This window comes from Lynx canadensis, chromosome D1 (genome assembly GCF_007474595.2).
Source record: "Lynx canadensis isolate LIC74 chromosome D1, mLynCan4.pri.v2, whole genome shotgun sequence".
Taxonomy (NCBI): domain Eukaryota; kingdom Metazoa; phylum Chordata; class Mammalia; order Carnivora; family Felidae; genus Lynx; species Lynx canadensis.
The window spans coordinates 55,138,548-55,150,881 of record NC_044312.2 but is presented as its reverse complement, the minus strand read 5'-3'; the positions used below and the strand labels follow the sequence as shown (position 1 = coordinate 55,150,881).

At 35.9% G+C, this 12,334-nt stretch overlaps 1 protein-coding gene across 1 annotated transcript in view; it reads right to left on the bottom strand.

Moving 5' to 3' along the window:
- The window catches only part of GDPD4 (glycerophosphodiester phosphodiesterase domain containing 4), a 147,393-nt gene that overhangs the window by 66,969 nt on the left and 68,090 nt on the right, over positions 1-12,334 (bottom strand). The gene's annotated exons all lie outside the window — the stretch shown is intronic.

Below are 12,334 nucleotides of genomic sequence, written 5' to 3'. Positions count from 1 at the left end.
TTGTTTAGGAGGAACCCAGATGGCGGAACAGCATGGAAGTTTTTTGTGTGTCTCGCATCTATGAAATACAGCCAGACCAACACTAAACCATCCTACACACCTAGAAAACTGGTTGGAGGATTAACACAACAATCTGCACAACCTGAACCACAGAATTCAGCAGGTATGTGGCGTGGAGAGGTGAACTTGGGGAGAGAGAAACTGGCAGCAGGCAGGGAGCTGCCTTTGCAGATGGAGAGAGGATGGAGACTGGGGCAGGGGAGAATACGGGAAAAGCACCCCCTTCCCAAAAGCAGCTGGAGAGAAAGTAGAAAATTGGAAACAGCAGCAGCGACTAAACTAAAAAGGGAGAAAGGAGAAAGGAGAGGGTTTAAATTCCATTAAGACTGTAAACAAGGGGAGCACAGAGTCTGCAACTCCGCAGCTTGATACCTGGCTTCTCTGGTGAGAAGGGCAAATCTCCAGGAATAGAAAGGGGTCCAGGAGGTTCTTGGGCCACATGGGGAAAAGCGGTTCCACTGCTGGAAGGGCATTTGGTAGAGACTGTTGAAGTCAACTGGTCCCAGCAGACCCCAGAAAATGGCCACATTCACTGGTGCTGGAACAAGGTAGTTAAGGGTGAAGCCTGGTGCCAGATGTGTGTTGTGATTTTCCATAATCCCTGAAACGCTGCTGCTACACTATCTTGTGAACTTTTTCTGGGGTGGGCTGGCACCTGGCCGCAGTCTCGGTGCACCAGCAGCAGCAGGGTCCCACCAGCGTTCGTGGGTGCAGCCTGCCTTCAGCCATTGCTCAGTGAGACCCTCCCGCAGAGGGGCAGAATGGGTCAAAGCCGCAGTCCTTCAGAAGTAAGGGGCCTGGGAAAACAGCCACATCTGAGACAAAACTTGGGAGAGAGGTACTGCCTGGGGCTTGGTCATGGACTGTGAGGAAGCGGGGAGTGGTCAAAAGTTGAACACAGAAGACGGGTGCTCTGACTGGAGAAAACACAGTTCCCATACTAGAGACTGGGTAGCTGGGTGACGCAATGTTCACTGCTCCCGCGCATGCACATACGCATCTAAGAGGGCTGCAACAATCCACCCCCAGCAGGCTAGCAGCACCATCTAGTGGAGAACGGAGCTGTTGCACTAAGCCCCACCCAACTGGGCCAACCTCGCTCTCAGGAACACAGGTATCACCACCTGCTTAGTTTGTGGACTACAAAGCACTACACAGTCTGACTTCTGGGGGAAAAAGAAGTAATTTCAGTCCTATTTCAATCTGCTAGCAGGTCCATCAATTCAATTTTCTTTTTTTTGTTTTACACTATTCTTTTTCTTGAATACAGGAAGAGAAAAAAATCATTTTTATTTTCAAATTTATTAAAAATGTTTTTTTACTATATTTTTAACTTTTGTGTAAATTTTTTCAAATTCAATCTTACTTTCATCATTCTATTTAGTGTATTCACCTTTTCAAATTTTCAAACGATTTCCTTGTTTTCTTTTTTCTTTTTCCCTTTTTTGTTTCTTTTCTTTTTCTTGAATGCAGAAAATGAAAAACTTCATTTTTACTTTGAATTTCTATTAAAAATATTTTTCTTTAATTTTTTTAGCTATATATATATTTTTGCTTTTATGTAAATTTTTTTCAAATTCTAGTTTACTTCCATCATTTTATTTTAGTCTACTACAGTGCATTCACTTTTTCAAGTTTTCAAATGATTTCATTTTTTCTTTTTTCTTTTTCGTTTTTTTTCTTTTTTTGAAAACAGAAAGAAAAAAATTAATTTTTATTAAAAATATTTTTCTTTATTTTTTTTCCTACTATATTCTCTACTTTTGTGTAAATTTTTTCAAATTCTATTTTACTCTCATCATCTCATTTTAGTCTACTTCAGTGTATTCATTTTTTCAAATTCTCAAATGATTTCCTTTTTCCCCCCCTTTTCTCTAATCTGTCAAACCACTTTCAATACCCAGACCAAACACACCTAGGATCTAGCATCAATTTATTAGATTTTGTGTCTGTGTGTCTGTGTGTATGTTTAAGTTTTTAATTTTAATATTTTTTAATTTTAATTTTTTTATCTTAATTTTCCTACCTCATTAATTCCTTTTCTCCCTTCAAAATGAGAAAACGAAGCAATTCACCCCAAAAGAAAGAACATGAAGAAACAACAGCCAGGGATTTAACTAACACAGATACAAGCAAGATGTCTGAACCAGAATTTAGAATCACAATAATAAGAATATTAGCTGGAGTTGAAAATAGATTAGAATCCCTTTCTGCAGATATAAAAGAAGTAAAAAACCATCCATCTTAGAAAGGACCAGAGAACACCACCAGACACTCCAACTCTACAAGCATCATAATGGCAATACATTCATATCTTTCAGTACTCACTCTAAACGTCAATGGTCTCAATGCTCCAATCAAAAGATAACAGAATGGATAAGAAAACAAGATGAATCTATATGCTGTTTACAAGAGACCCACTTTAGACCTACAGACACCTTCAGATTAAAAGTAAGGGGATGGAGAACCATCTATCATGCTAATGGTCAACAAAAGAAAGCCAGAATAGCCATACTTATATCACACAATCTAGACTGTATCAAGAGATGCAGAAGGGCATTATATCATAATCAAGGGGTCTATCCACCAAGAAGACCTAACAATTGTAAACATTTATGTGCCAAATGTAGAAGCACCCAAATATATAAATCAATTAATCACAAACATAAAGAAACTCATCGATAGTAATATCATAATAGTAGAAGACTTCAACACCCCACTCACAGCAATGGACAGATCATCTAATCAAAAAATCAACAAGGAAACAATGGCTTTGAATGACATACTGGACCAGATGGACTTAACAAACATATTCAGAACATTTCATCTTAAAGCAGAATATACATTCTTCTCCAGTGCACATGGAACATTCTCCAGAATAGACCATACACTGGGACACAAATCAGCCCTAAGTACAAAAAGATCGAGATCATACCATGCATATTTTCAGACCACAACACTATGAAACTCGAAATCAACCACAAGAAAAAATTTGGAAAGGTAACAAACACTTGGAGACTGAAGAACACCCTACTAAAGAATGAATGGGCTAACCAAGAAGTTAAAGAAGAAATTAAAAAGTATATGGAAGTCAATGAAAATGATAACACCACAGCCCAAAACCTCTGGGATGCAGCAAAGGCAGTCATAAGAGGAAAGCATATAGCAATCCAGTCCTTCCTAAATAAGGAAGAAAGATCTCAGATACACAACCTCACCTTATGCCTTAAGGAGTTGGAAAAAGAACAGCAAATAAAACCCAAAACCAGAAGAAGACAGGAAATAATAAAGATTAGAGCAGAAATTAATGCTATCGAAACCAAAAAAACAAAAAAAACAAAAACAAAACAGTAGAACAGATCAATGAAACCAGAAGCTGATTCTTTGAAAGAATTAACAAAAATAATTAAACCAATAGTCAGTTTGATCAAAAAGAAAAAGGAAAGGACCCAAATAAATAAAATCAAGAATGAAGAGGAGAGAGAGATCACAACCAACACAGCAGAAATAAAAACAATAATAAGAGAATATTATGAACAATTATATGCCAATAAAATGGGCAATCTGGAAGAAATAGGCAAATTCCTACAAACATATACACTACCAAAACTGAAACAGGAAGAAATAGAAAATTTGAACAGACTCATAACCAGTAAGGAAATTGAGTTAGTAATCAAAAATCTGCCAAAAAACAAGAGTCCGGGGCCAGATGGCTTTCCAGGGGAATTCTACCAAACATTTAAGGAAGAATTAACACCTATTCTCTTGAAGCTGTCCCAAAAAACAGAAATGGAAGGAAAACTTCCAAACTCTTTCTCACCACTCTCGCCATGTTATTCAACATAGTATTGGAAGTCTTAGCCTCTGCAATGAGACAAACCAAAGAAATAAAAGACATCCAAATCGGCCAGGAGGAGGTCAAACTTTCACTCTTTGCAGATCACATGATACGCTATGGAAAACCCAAAAGATTCCACCAAAAAAGTGCTAGAATTGATTCATGAAGTCAGAAAAGTTTCAGGATATAAAATCAATGCACAGAAATTAGTTGCATTCCTATACACCAACAATGAAGCAACAGGAAAAGAAATCAAGGAATCGATCCCATTGACAGTTGCACCAAAACCCATAAAATACCTAGGAATAAATCTAACCAAAAAGGTGAAAAATCTATACGCTGAAAACTATAGAAAGCTTGTGAAAGAAATTGAAGAAGACACAAAAAAATGGAAAAAGATTCCATGCTCCTGGATAGGAAGAACAAATATTGTTAAAATGTCAATACTACACAAAGCAGTCTACATATTCAATGCAATCCCTATCAAAATAACACCAGCATTCTTCACAGAGCTAGAACAAATAATCCTAAAATTTGTATGGAAAAACAAAAGACCCCAAATAGCCAAAGCGACCTTAAAAAAGAAAACCAAAGCAGGAGGCATCACAATCCCAGACTTCAAGCTATACTACAAAGCTGTAATCATCAAGACAGTATGGTACTGGCACAAGAACAGACACTCAGATCAATGGAACAGAATAGAGAACCCAGAAATGGGCCCACAAACGTATGGCCAACTAATCTTTGACAAAGCAGGAAAGAATATCCAATGGAATAAAGACAGTCTCTTCAGCAAGTGGTTTTAAGAAAACTGGGCAGCGACATGCAGAAGAATGAACCTGGACCACTTTCTTACACCATACACAAAAATAAACTCAAAATGTATGTAAGACCTAAATGTAAGACAGGAAGCCATCAAAATCCTCAAGGAGAAAGAAGGTAAAATCTCCTTGATCTTGCCGCAGCAACTTCTTACTCAACACGTCTCTGGAAGCAAGGGAAACAAAAGCAAAAATGAACTATTGGGACCTCATCAAAATAAAAAGCTTCTGCACAGTGAAGGAAAAAATCAGCAGAACTAAAAAGCAACCAACAGAATGGGAGAAGATATTTGCAAATGACATATCAGATAAAGGGTTAGTATCCAAAATCTATAAAGAACTTATCAAACTCAACACCCAAAAAACAAAGAATCCAGTGAGGAAATGGGCAAAAGACACGAATAGACACTTCTCCAAAGAAGACATCCAGATGGTCAACCGACACGTGAAAAAATGCTCAACATCACTCATCACCAGGGAAATACAAATCAAAACCACAATGAGATACCACCTCACACCTGTCAGAATGGCTAACATTAACAACTCAGGCAACAACAGATGTTGGCAGGGATGCTGAGAAAGAGGATGTCTTTTCATCACTGGTGGGAATGCAAGCTGGTGCAGCCACTCTGGAGAACAGTATGGAGGTTCCTCAAAAAACTAAAAACAGAACTACCCTACAACCCAGCAATTGCACTACTAGGCATCTATCCAAGGGATACAGGTGTGCTGTTTCGAAGGGACACATGCACCTCCATGTTCATAGCAGCACTATCAACAATAGCCGAAGTATGGAAAGAGCCCAAATGTCCATCGATGGATGAATGGCTAAAGAAGAAGTGGTATATCTATACCATGGAGTATTACTCGGCAAACAAAAAGAATGAAATCTTGCCATTTGCAGCTACGTGGATGGAACCAGAGGGTATTGTGCTAAGTGGAATTAGAGTAAGAGAAAAATCATATGATTTCACTCCTATGAGGACTTTAAGAGACAAAACAGATGAACATAAGGGAAGGGAAACAAAAATAATATAAAAACAGGAAGGGGGACAAAACAGAAGAGACTCGTAAATATGGAGAACAAACTGAGGGTTACGGGAAGGGTTGTGGGAGGAGGGATTGGCTAAATGGGTAAGAGGCACTAAGGAATCTACTCCTGAAATCATTGTTGCACTATATGCTAAGTAATTTGGATGTAAATTTTAAAAAAATAAAAAATAAAACAAGTTAAAAAATAAAATAAAAAAGAATTGTTTGTACTATTTCTGTGAAAAATGCTGTTGGTATTTTGATAGGGACTGCATTAAATCTGTAGATTGCTTTGGAAAGTATAGATATTTTAACAATGTTTGTTCTTCTAATCCATGAGCATGGAATGTCTTTCCATTTGTTTGTGTCACCTTCCATTTCTTTTATCACTTTTATAGCTTTCAGAGTTGTGTCTTTCACTTCCTTGGTTAAGTTTATTACTTGGTATTTTTTTATTTTTGGTGCAACTGTAAAAGGGATTGTTTTCTTAATTTCTCTTTCTGCCACTTCATTATTAATGTATTCCTGTCTATTGATTTTGTATCCTGCAACCTTACTGAATTCATTCATTAGTTCTATTAGTATTTTTGGTGGAGGCTTTCGAGTTTTCTATATATACTATCATGCCATCTGCAAATTGTGACAGTACTTCTTCCTTACCAATTTGGATGTCTTTGATTTATTTATTTGTTTATTTATTTATGTAGGCGGGGGGGAGGTCTGGTTGCTGTGGCTAAGATTTCCAGTACTACACTGAATAAAAGTGATGAGAGTGGGCATCCTTGTCTTGCTCACGATCTTATAGAAAAAACTCTCAGTTTTTTGCCAGTATAATGTTCACTGTGAGTTTTTCATAGATGGCCTTTATTATGTTGAGGTATGTTCCCTTTAAACCTACTTTGTTGAGGACTTTTATCATGAATGGATGTTGTACTCTGTCAAATGCTTTTATGCATCTATTTTTTAAAATGATATGGTTTTTATCCATTCTCTTGTTGATGTGACGTACCATGATGATTGATTTGCAAATACTGAACCACCCCTGCATACTAGGAATAAATCAGACTTGATTGTGGTGATTTTTTAAATGTATTATTGGATTCAGTTTGATAATATTTTGTTGAGGATTTTTATATCTATGTTCATCAGAGATCCTGGCCTATAGTTCTTTTTTTTTTTTTTTATAGTGTCTTTATCTGGGTTTGGTATGAGGGTAATGCTGGCCTCATACAATGAATTTGGAAGCTTTCCTTCCTCTTCTATTTTTTGGAATATTTTGAGAAGAATAGGTATTAAGTCTTCTTTAAACGTTTAGTAGAATTCACCTGTGAAGTTGTCCGGTCTTGGACTTTTGTTGTTGGAAAATTTTTGATTACTAATTCAATTTCATTGCAGGGAATTTGTTCAAATTTTCTATTTCTTCCTGCTTCAATTTTGGTAGGTTATATGTTTCTAGGAATTTATCCAATTTCTTCTAGGTTGTACAATATGCTGGCATATAATTTTGCCTCCTCTTTAATTTCTGAATTTTGTTTATTCTTTTGTGGGTTTTTTTTTTTTGATGAGTCTGAAAAACCTTTAGTTTTTCAATTTTGTTGATCTTTTCAAAGGACAAGCTCCTGGTTTCACTGATTTGTTCTATTGTTTTTTGGTTTCTATTTCAATTATTTCTGCTCTGATCTCTATTCTTTCCATCCTTCTACTGGTTTGGGGTCTTGTTCTTCTTTTTCTATTTCCTTTAGGTGTAAGGTTAGGTTGTTTATTGGAAATTGTTTTTGCTTCTGGAAGTAGGTTTGTATTGGTATAAACTTCCCTCTTAGAACTGCTTTTGCTGCATCCAAAGGTGTTGGACCATTGTGTTTTCATTTTAATTTGTTTCCACATATTTTTTCATTTCCTCTTTGATTTCTTTGTTGACCCATTTTTTACTAGCATGTTATTTAAGCTCCATGTATTTGTGTTCATTCCAGATTTTTTTTTCTTGTGGTTGATTTCTAGTTTTTTAGTGTTGTGATCAAAAGAGGCACAATATGACTTAGATCATTTTGAATTTGTTGGGGCTTGTTTTTTGGCCCAATATGTGAACTATTCTGGAAAATGCTCCATATGCACTTGAGAAGAATGTGTATTCTACTATTCTGGGATAGCATGTTCTGAATATATCTGTTACATCTATCTGATCCAGTATGTCATTCAAAGGCACTGTTTCTTTGTTAATTTTTTGTTTGGATGATCTATCCATTGATGCAAATAGGGTGTTAAAGTCCCCTACTATTATTGTATTATGATCAATTAGTTCCTTTATGTTTGTTATTAGTTGCTTTATGTATTTGGTTGCTTTCATGTTGAGTGCATAGATATTTATAAGTGTTGTATCTTCTTACTGGATCGTTCCCTTTATGATTATGTAGTGTTCTTCTTTGTCTCTTGTTATGGTCTTGTTTTAAAATCAGTTTTGTCTGTGGACACCTGGGTGGCTCAGTCGGTTAAGCATCCAACTTCAGCTCAGGTCACGATCTTGCATTTGTGAGTTCGAGCCCTGCGTCGGACTGTGTGCTGACAGCTCAGAGCCTGGAGCCTGCTTCAGATTCTGTGTCTCCCTCTCTATCTGCCCTCCCCTGCTCATGCTCTGTCTCCCTCTCTCTCACAAAAATAAAATAAACATCAAAAAAATTTTTTAATCAATTTGTCTGATATAAGTATTGTTACCTGGCTTTCTTTTCATTTCCATTTGCATGATAAATGCTTTTCCATCCCTTCACTTTCATTCTGCATGTGTCTTTAGGTCTGAAGTGAGTCTCTTATAGGCAGCATATAGATGGGTCTTGTGCTTTTATCTATTTTGTCACCCTACGTCTTTTGATTGGAGCATTTAGTCTATTTACATTCCAAGTAATTATTGATAGGTATGTACTTATTGTTATTTTTTTAAGTTTTATTTATTTATTTTGAGAAACAGAGAAACAGTGAGAGAGTATGGGTAGGTGCAGAGAGAGGGGGAGAGACAGAATCCCAAGCAGGCTCCCTGCTCAATTTGGAGCCTGACGCAGGGCTTGATTTCATGATTGTGAGATTTTGCCCTGAGCCAGTATCAAGAGTTGGATGCTTACCTGACTGAGCCACCCAGGCATCCCACTTACTGCTATTTTAAAATCTATTTTAACTTTTCTCTGTTATACTTGGGCAAAAAATTATTTGTATTTAGTGTCTTGTTCTCACTGACTCCACAGAATTCAGATACAATTACTTTTTATTGAGTCTCTACTTTTCATGGCACTGCAGTCATTTACAGAAGTTGAATAAAAATCTGTCCTCCTTTACACTCAGATATGATTTAACAAACTGTGCAATCAAGGCCAAATCTAGAGGATCATATTTAAGAATACATTCCTTTCAATCAGATATGAAAGTCCCCAGTCTCTGTTTAAGACATAGATGTAACTGATATTTGAAATCTATGCTCGTAAGTCTTCCTAAGCAAACTTGTATCTGTTGTCGCACACTGCCCCAGCATTACAGGTAGTAAGAAAGGTCACTGCCTAGCAGAAACAAAAGAGGAATTTGTCCACAGTTGTAGGCATACAGGTCAAAACTGGTAGAAATCAATTTCTTATTTTATAAATAATAATGATGAAAAGAGCTCTAGAATGATAGGGACTATTACAAATAAAATTTTGGATTCTGTACATAATCTCCAGACAGAACTTAATTTGACAGACTTAGCTGTTGTTTAACACAATCTGCCTCTAGATTTGCTGATTATACAACAAGGATCCTTATGTGTGTTAAATGGCCCTTCTTACTAAAGCTATGTAAATTAATAAAGCTAAATAACACAATAAAGCTAACAATAACACACTGAGCTCAGACTCTAAATAATCTATAGATGTTAATTATGAATACAAAAAGAGACTGTTCAATTATTCGGACTAGAAACAAGGCAAAAAGTTGATTGCTGGACCATACAGTGTCACATTAGCACATTCTTTAACAAACCCATCTAAGGGTCAACAGATTCTTAGGGGAATGAATTTACCTTTGTTTGAATTACTATTTACTACTGATTAAGGCAACATTATGGAAAGTTAGATGTTAGCTTGTGGAAAACTGATAAAAATGTAAATGATTTTTGTCCAGTAGAGACGCAAATGATTTTTTCTGGTAGAGTAGATAACTCCAAAGGCATAGTTTATTGTAACTTAGTTAATATACTAAGTTTGTATCTAACTTAGCAATCTAATTTCAGCATTTCTTTGTTGCGCTGACTATATGCATGTTGGTTTGTCACTTCTCTTTTGAGTGGGTTTTGCCATCCTGCTTTGTTCTCTCATTTATGTGCTAAATAAAATTTACGCTCACTATCTAGTTGCATGAGAATTATATTTTTATCATTTTGAGAATTATACTTTCACAAAAGGATATAAGAAAACTACAGAAATGTTGGTTTTTCTGGAGAAACAGGAACTCAGCTGAGCTTTCAGGAATAATTACCAGCACTTTTCTATTTTTATTTCATTATCGATCAGATTAACGATTTAATTTTCACCAAGAATCTAAAGAATAATAAATATGCTAACAAATAGTGATCAACTCACCACCATCATCTTTCCACAATTATACAAATCCAATGAAGAGTGACCTGAATAATCTTTACAAAGAAAACCAATCTCTTTGCTATGAAAAAGTATCCAAATATCCAAACCTTTTAAATCACATGCCAATACCACTTAAACCACCCCTGACTGCACAGCATGCAAGCAAAGAAAACATCACCATTAAATCTAAAAATAAAGCCCCCTAGATAACCATATTTGAACTCCAGGTTTCAGGATACTCCCCAGTAGCCACAGTAATAGTATAACTAAATAGTGTAAGCCTGCCACCTAAATATGCTAAAATAAAACTATCAATCCTAAAAAAAATCCACAAAAATGTATTACAATAACATATCCAACCCTACCACTGAAAATAAGTAAGAATTTATGAGCCATACATTATACATCAGAAACAGTATCAGCCTTTTCATCTGGAACACATTTGCCAAAACATTAACTATGGCTAATCTAATATATACATTCTAATGGAACATCTCTAGTTTGTATGTGTCTATTCGTGTATGATGAGACACACAAAGAGCCTACATACACACAAAAACCTGGAATATCAGAGTAATCTTATTATTTTCACAGATGGAAACAGTATTTATAGGCTATGTACCCCTATAAGAACAAGTTTTCTGACAAGATACAGTAATTACAAATCCACTTTCAGCTATCTCTTCTATTAACACTAGTTAATAGAATGAAATTGAAATGGGTAAGTCTATTTTTACATAATGCTTTACTTAACACCATTTTTACATGAAAAAGGATCCAGTAAATTGTCAAGATTAATATCAAATATAAGTAAAATTCCAGTCTACCCCAATACACAATTGAAAATACCTTAAGACTTATTTTCCTAATTATAATTACCTGATAAGAGAGTTATTACAACAGCTGACTCCATACCACACTATATCTGATGCTACAGGTGCTAGCAATATGAATGCCTGCTCTCTGCCATGCTCAGATGTTTATTTTCAAAATCAAATTCTCAAAGGAATATATTTGATTGGTATAACTTAGGTTACATGGATTCCCTCTAGACATATTATTAGCTGAAAACTGTAAGCTGTTTTGTTTTCTTTGATATTTTTGAGAAGGCAGTTTGATCTTGACCATTTGCAAATCTGACCTTTTATTTTAGCTACTTTAAAATACTCAGGATAATTCTAAACTCTCTAACTCTATAGTTATTTAAGCACTGCTATAATCTCCTCTCAGCATGTTTTCTAAGGTTCTTCTCCAAATCTATCTCCCATCTCCTCCCTACCTCCCTTCTCTCTTTCCTTCCCTCTATCTTTCTCTTCCTCTTTCATGCATGCACACATGCACACCATTTCCACTCTTGTTCCTGTATACTGTAATCTCTGAAACACACCATCATCATTGCCCATGGTTCCCATTAATAATGATCTTTCCTCTGATCAAATGATACCTTTGCATGAAGTATTCTTTAACTCTCTCCAGTGGAAGCATTCACTCTTGTCTCTAAACTACACTATATACAGCAACGCTTTATATTTTACCACACCTTTACTAGGCTATTTATCTCCTTCTTCAAGATTCCCCTAACTCCATCCCTCAAACTGAATTAGAAGTTGCTCTTGTGTGCTCCTAAGCAATCTGACTCTAGTTTAGTACTTATCACAGTGTACTGTAATTGTCTCTTCTAGCCTGTGAACTCCATTAGGGCTATGTATGTGTTTATTCGCCATTGTATTCCACATACCTAGTACCCAAAAGGTACACAATAAATATTTATTGAATGATAAAAAGGAGTCAAGCCCAAATATGTTTCCCAGTATGCCTCATCTATAATTGTGAGCTACTCAAAATGCCTAGGAAAATGCTATGTACAATGTAGACACACTGAAAGTTTATGAGATGCTTGGATATAAAGGAATTAAATGACAAAAGTAAGTTGGCAAGTTCATCTTCAGAATTTTTAGTGAATATAGAAAGTAGCAGTCAGACTGACT